The 6,000-nt window shown below is 36.4% G+C and overlaps 1 protein-coding gene across 4 annotated transcripts in view; it reads left to right on the top strand.

The window, feature by feature from the left end:
• The first annotated feature begins 1,316 nt into the window (after positions 1-1,316).
• LOC128994175 (sister chromatid cohesion protein PDS5 homolog B-like) overlaps positions 1,317-6,000 on the top strand; it is a 40,644-nt gene continuing 35,960 nt past the window's right edge. For 3 of the 4 annotated variants that reach the window (XM_054418541.1, XM_054418540.1, XM_054418538.1), the window contains exon 1: positions 1,317-1,472. The gene's annotated coding sequence lies outside the window, so the exon portion shown is untranslated. Of the gene's footprint in view, positions 1,473-1,640; positions 1,661-6,000 lie in introns of those variants that run through there. The other variant, XM_054418539.1, reaches the window with a different exon arrangement.

Genomic DNA, 6,000 nt, shown 5'->3' with positions numbered 1-6,000 from the left:
ATTGCGCTATGTCACGGCCGCCTTTAACTCCAGGCCGTGGTCTTCGAAGTGGCAACGTCGCAAGTAGGGTTGTAACAGCAGCTGTTTTGTTTGGAAGCAGCTAATGGTATTTGTGTATTTACGAAAGCTTGGTTACTGGGCTATGAAGATATTGATTCCGCTTTAAATGTACGGAATAGATTTTCAATTCATATTATTGTTTTATTTTTTAATTCCGTATGTTTTTTTTATATTTTAATAAATTTATGTTCATAAATTTAAATTTAAATCAATAAAATGAGAATTAATGAGCTGATGTCACATGTCTGCCATGTTCTCTTATGGGATGTCTAACACTAAACAGCCCTATTTGCAACGATGCCAATTCTACCTGCCCGCGGTCTGGAGTTAAAGGTAGCTGTGGCTATGTGCTTGTCTTATTTTTAGGGCGGGGTGAACTTTGATTGTGTGGGCTTTGCTCTTTGATCCACCTAAGCATTAGTTTTAACTTGTATTGTTTTTGTTGAAGAAACGTATTTTACAGCTGACAAAAAGAATATAAAAAATAGTATACACTCACACCACACTCACCATACTTACCACGGTCACCTTTAACTACATGCAGCGGCCTGGAGGTGCTGGAGCATGGCTGCCTAAAAAGGTTGCCGTGCCTGGAGTTAAATGCGGCCATGCCAACACACACTCTATGTTTTACAAGACCATGATCAAAACTTTTCTAAAAAATCTTTTCTACAAAGAGTATATATCTATATGAAATCTTTTTCATTATATCCAAACTAGCTGTTACCCACGGGCTTCACCCCGTTTGACTTCATAATTATTAATAAAATTATCGATTGGCTAAGTTAAGCTGAAATAAACAAAACAGAATACAGTAATACAAACAAATAAGTACAGCTGAGGTATTTTTAACATTAGGTATATGGAAAGTTCCCTTTAGAAAGAAATTATGACCTTAAAGGGCAATTTATTAAATGATGGATAGTTTTGCGCAAGGTTTCCCGTAATGACGAACATTTTAAGTATATGGTTTATGGGGGTGTGACTTGTAGTTTTCTCAAAAGTTCATGGGTACTTTTGGCTTTATATATAAATATTTGCAGTGTACAGATAGAAGATTTACATATTGTTCCTAAAGAATCTATATTATCCGTGCTCAATGGCACTTTACTTAATACCATGGGAAACCAAACAAATTATAGTATAGTTCTTTTTCTCCATGTCTGTATGCAATGCAATCATTCCTTGCCCAATAAATAAAACCTAGTTGCAATGCAATGTTGTAAAATGGTTTGGTTTTTTGTGGTGGAGGTGGACTGTGGACGGCGTTGTCTCTTTACTATAGCAAATTAATAATATTTTGATTAATATAGCTACAATAACATTATGCTCTCGTTGTAAACGAAGTAATTATGTTCGCAAGTGATAAAATTTGAAGCGGTTGATGTTTTCATAGTTTGTTTCCTCGTGACGTAAGTAACAATTGTATCTGTATGTCCTAGTTACTTGTTGTAGTGCCCTGCTTTACTACATGCAGGTATACAAAATAAAGTTTAAAATTTATTGAGGTCTGTAGTAGATGATTTATCTTTGAAGGCTGGTAATAAATATTATTAGTACCTTTCTAATGACTTAGGTATAAAAAATTTACTTCTATACCGTAAGTTACCCTTGTGTAGCCTACCCTTAGTTCAGTTACTTGAACTAAGTTAGACTTTTCTTTAGGCTAGCCTACCATAGGAAGCTTAGGATAGCCTAGGCTAGTGAGTAAAACATCCCCTATTAGGCCTAAACTATTTTCATTTTATGGCTAACATTGAATAATTCAAGTCATTTTAAGTTTAATTGGAAGTGTTCTTTATTATTGATTGTCTTAGGCCTAGCACAAAATAACTTTTTACATAGAGGATACGCGTCCGGTAACCGGACGTGGATAAGGCGTACGGCAATGACGTCACGGGGTTGCGGGAGCCTGGAACGCCTTTACCACAACAATACAATGTTCGGCCATCGGTGGTCGTGGTGTAGTGGATAAGGTGCTCGGCTGATATGCAAGAGGTCCAGGGTTCGAATCCCATTGATGACTCTAACTTTTTGTCGAAGAGTTTGCATTGAATACCATTTATTCTTAACTGTACATCTTTTATTAGAATTTTTGGCATTTATGATTTTTTTATAGAGAAAGAATTTAACCTTAATTCGATTTTTTCATTATCAGCAAGTTTGGTTGGTTAGGTTAGGTTATGACAGTAATTGCCGGACGTCTAATCCACGTCTGGTTACCGGACGTGTATCCTCTGCCAACTTTTTAAGCTAGGCCTACCTAACTTACACTAACTCGGACAAGGGCAAATACAGGCACAACTTTGATTGAACTTAAAACTTAGCCTAATTAGCCTATATTCTACTTCGCCGGTAGGCCTATTACTGATTCATTTATTTATTTATTCTTTCAACGGTAACACAATTTTTACATTTAAATATACTTAAGTTTACATTAAATAGGATTAAGTTAAATCACTTTATATTAAACATAGCATACCGGTAGGCCTAAAAATTAGGTAAGTTAATTAAGTATGTTCAATAAGTTAATAGGAATAAATTAGAAAGCAGGCATAACTTACCTAACATTAAAAAGACAAAGGCCCTAACCAGTATAAAAGGAAAAAAATACATTAGTCTACATAGGCTGAATCACTTAAAGTGTAAGTGTTTATGCATAACATACATAGGCTAAACATAGCATAATTCATTCATTCATTTCCGTGTCCGGAAAAAACACCGGCTCAGTTAGATATTATTTTCCAATAATCTGCCACATATATGGCTTTGTCATTTGCCTCCTTAAGATCAAGCCAGGAGCATGTTCTGTCCATATCTGGACAAACTAGTAGATGTTCATGGCCAAATCAAAGCCAACTTTAATAGCATAATTAAAAATCAAGAATCATTATTTTATTGTAGCCTACATGCATTTGGATACGGTACGTCAATAAAGTTGATTACATGCTGCAAAAACACAAGTCAAAGATAAATTACAGTAGGCCTACATAACAAATAAGGCATATACAAAAAAAATCAAATAGATACAAAGGTCATTTATAGTCGGGACCACGTAAGTTTGCAGTTGGTGGCAGCCAATCACAAGACAAGGCTAGTGCAACGTTGCCACATCACACTAATAAAATATAACTTACTAAGCAATATTTTCAAATCAGCTGGTATTATTAGATTTGGCAACACCGCACGGTTCTCATTGGTTCATTCAAAACCATAGGCCTATGGTAAATAGGCTCCTCCCTCAACTGCAAACTTATGTGGTCCCGACAATAGATGGCACAATGAACACTACGGTATACTTACAGAAAAATAGGTACAAGATATAATTTAGTGAAAAAAAAGAAATAGGTAGGCTACCATACTTAGAACAAGGCAGTGACTAGATTACGATTTCTTTGGTTGAACATTCAAAAAATTCTCCCAGCCCACAAAAAGGGTGCACCCTACAGTCAGCCACAGAAGAATTTTATTTTTGAAGGCTTTGTTGTTTAATAACAGTAAGTAATTTCCTTGGGGAGTTTATTTAGGCATTTGAGACCGGCAGTACTTCATAATAGGCTAAGATTTCATTTTTTCAAGTCTAACATAAGGGATGTCAATTTTACCTCTATTCCTAGTACCTACTAACATCACCCCTAAGAGTATGGGATTTCAGGTTCAACAAAATGTTATATAAAAATAAATTAACAACGGTCAAAATCTTAATCTACAAAAATTGGTCTGCAGTGTTCCTTGTGATTGGCATTTGCCATGATCCTGATCACCTTTTTTTGTATTAAAAGAACATCAGTGATGTAAGGGCTGCTGCCCCAAAAGATTATTCCATACTTAAGGGCTGATTGGAAAAGTGCAAAATAAGCAGTTTTTATATAGTCAAAAGGAACAACATCATTGAGTTTTCTGAAAAGAAATGTCAATCTACTTAGTCTAGTACAGAGATGTTCAACATGATATGACCATGACAGGAGTTGATCCACATAAACACCCAAAAACTTAATAACTTTGACCTTGTCACATTGTGCTTCAGGAATTTTATGAAGTCCAAAGACAACAGTTTGGGTTTTCTCACTGTTTAACAAAAAACTATTCGCAGAGAACCATTCTGCTGCTACCTTTACTGAGTTTTTTGCCTCAAGCTCAAGAGATCCTAAATCTCTGCTGTGTGTAAGCAAAGTTGTGTCATCAGCATAAAGGTGTGTGTTACATTTGAGACTGGATGGAAGATCATTTATTGAGATTAAGAATAGCAGAGGGCCCAAGACTGAGCCTTGTGGTACCCCACAGTTGCTTAAGGCAACTGCGAACCACCGACTCCCACTGCAAACCATCTGTCTTCGGTTACTAAGATATGTCTTCAGGCTATTCAGGTTATTCAGACAATTAGGTAGGACTATGGGCTACTAAAATATGCGCAATAAATAAGTGAATGAATGTGAAAAGCAGGCATAACCAGCAAATAATATAGGAAGCACGTAGTTAACAACAGGTTTAAAATATGAAGTGTAAAAACATTAAAAAAAATTAACAATATGCAACTGAGATACATAGCAACAACTAGAAAAAAAGGAAACGACAAGTGCAATACCAGTAGGCTAACAAAAGTATGGTAAGATACATCCTATCCTACTAATATTATAAATGAGAAAGTTTGGATGTATGGATGTATGTTTGTGACAAGTAAACGCATTAACCACTGGACGGATTTTGCTGAAATTTGATAGCTTACATTCCCGATTAACATATAGGCATATTCTTATCTCAAAAATCCTTTCGGGCTCCACCCCAGTGGCTCTATAGTTCCCCATGTTAACCTTATGAGTATTCATATTAAAAGGGAATTAAGAATTTAGTCAGCTGTTTCAACTAAAAAGCTGATTCTATGATATGGAAAAGCATTAAAAACTTACAAGGATTACCAACAGGGTGCAGCACTATTATTTTTTTTTATTTATGACAACAGCTAATTTGCAACCAAAAGGTGAGTGAGCGTAGCAAACGAACTTCAACCTGGAGGCGAGTTAGCGTAGCGAACGAGCTAACCTGAAGGCAAGTGAGCGCAGCGAACGAGCTCTAACCTAAAGGTGAGTGAGCGTAGCGAAGGAACTTCAACCAGGACGTGATTGAGCCATGCAAAAGAGCTCACTTATGTAGTAAAACGGGGCAAAGCCCGCTTTTACAGCTAGTAACAAAATATATACAAAACAACAGCCATAAATTAATTTAGCAACCGCAAACACAACAGGAAACTTAATAAACAAACAGGAAACACTAACTGGACACAGATGTGTCCCTTTAAAGGCACCACAAAAAAAACTGAACTTTACTGAGGCCCTTAGGCAGCCACTAGCTTAAAAAGGCACTGGCACATCTGTTAAAAACAGGAGCTGAAGTGCTGAAGAAGTCCACATGAGCAGTAGACAGCACCACAAGATCAGCCAGTCTACGTCTTATGTGAAGAGGTTGGATACCTCTGAAGTTTTTCAATTGGTACATCGGTTACATAACCAATCCGGATACCCAGCATCCTAATGAAGCGAGCTAGGTGATTCAGATTTTCGGTACTTGGTTAATCTGAGTAAAAAATTTGGTTGGTGGCCACAGTGGAAGCAGGAAATACGCCGCTGGTACTGACTCGGTAGCAAAGAAACAAGTCAGTCGTTGTTATGGAATCGTCTGATGAGGAATTAACGTGTAAAATTATAGCGTCTGAAACTGTTGTGAAGTTTACAGCCAGTGAAAATGGTGTTTATGATATTATCTCTTTTCCTGTAGCTAGAAATGATAGAGTTCTTTCTATATTGCATTGAATGGAGCCCGAAACCACCGAAACTTGGACATTGTATTGTAAGAAACTGGTGTAACCTACATAAAAAAAAATGCTGAAGACTGTTTAGTGGTAGGTAACCCTAAAAATAAGGATGAAAAAAATTAAATATTAAA

The sequence above is a fragment of the Macrosteles quadrilineatus genome, unplaced genomic scaffold (genome assembly GCF_028750875.1).
Source record: "Macrosteles quadrilineatus isolate MER2022 unplaced genomic scaffold, UCM_ALF_1.0 Scaffold_5__1_contigs__length_97177068, whole genome shotgun sequence".
Taxonomy (NCBI): Eukaryota; Metazoa; Arthropoda; class Insecta; order Hemiptera; family Cicadellidae; genus Macrosteles; species Macrosteles quadrilineatus.
Note: the sequence above shows the minus strand (reverse complement) of the source record. Positions and strands in the feature narration are given on the sequence as shown.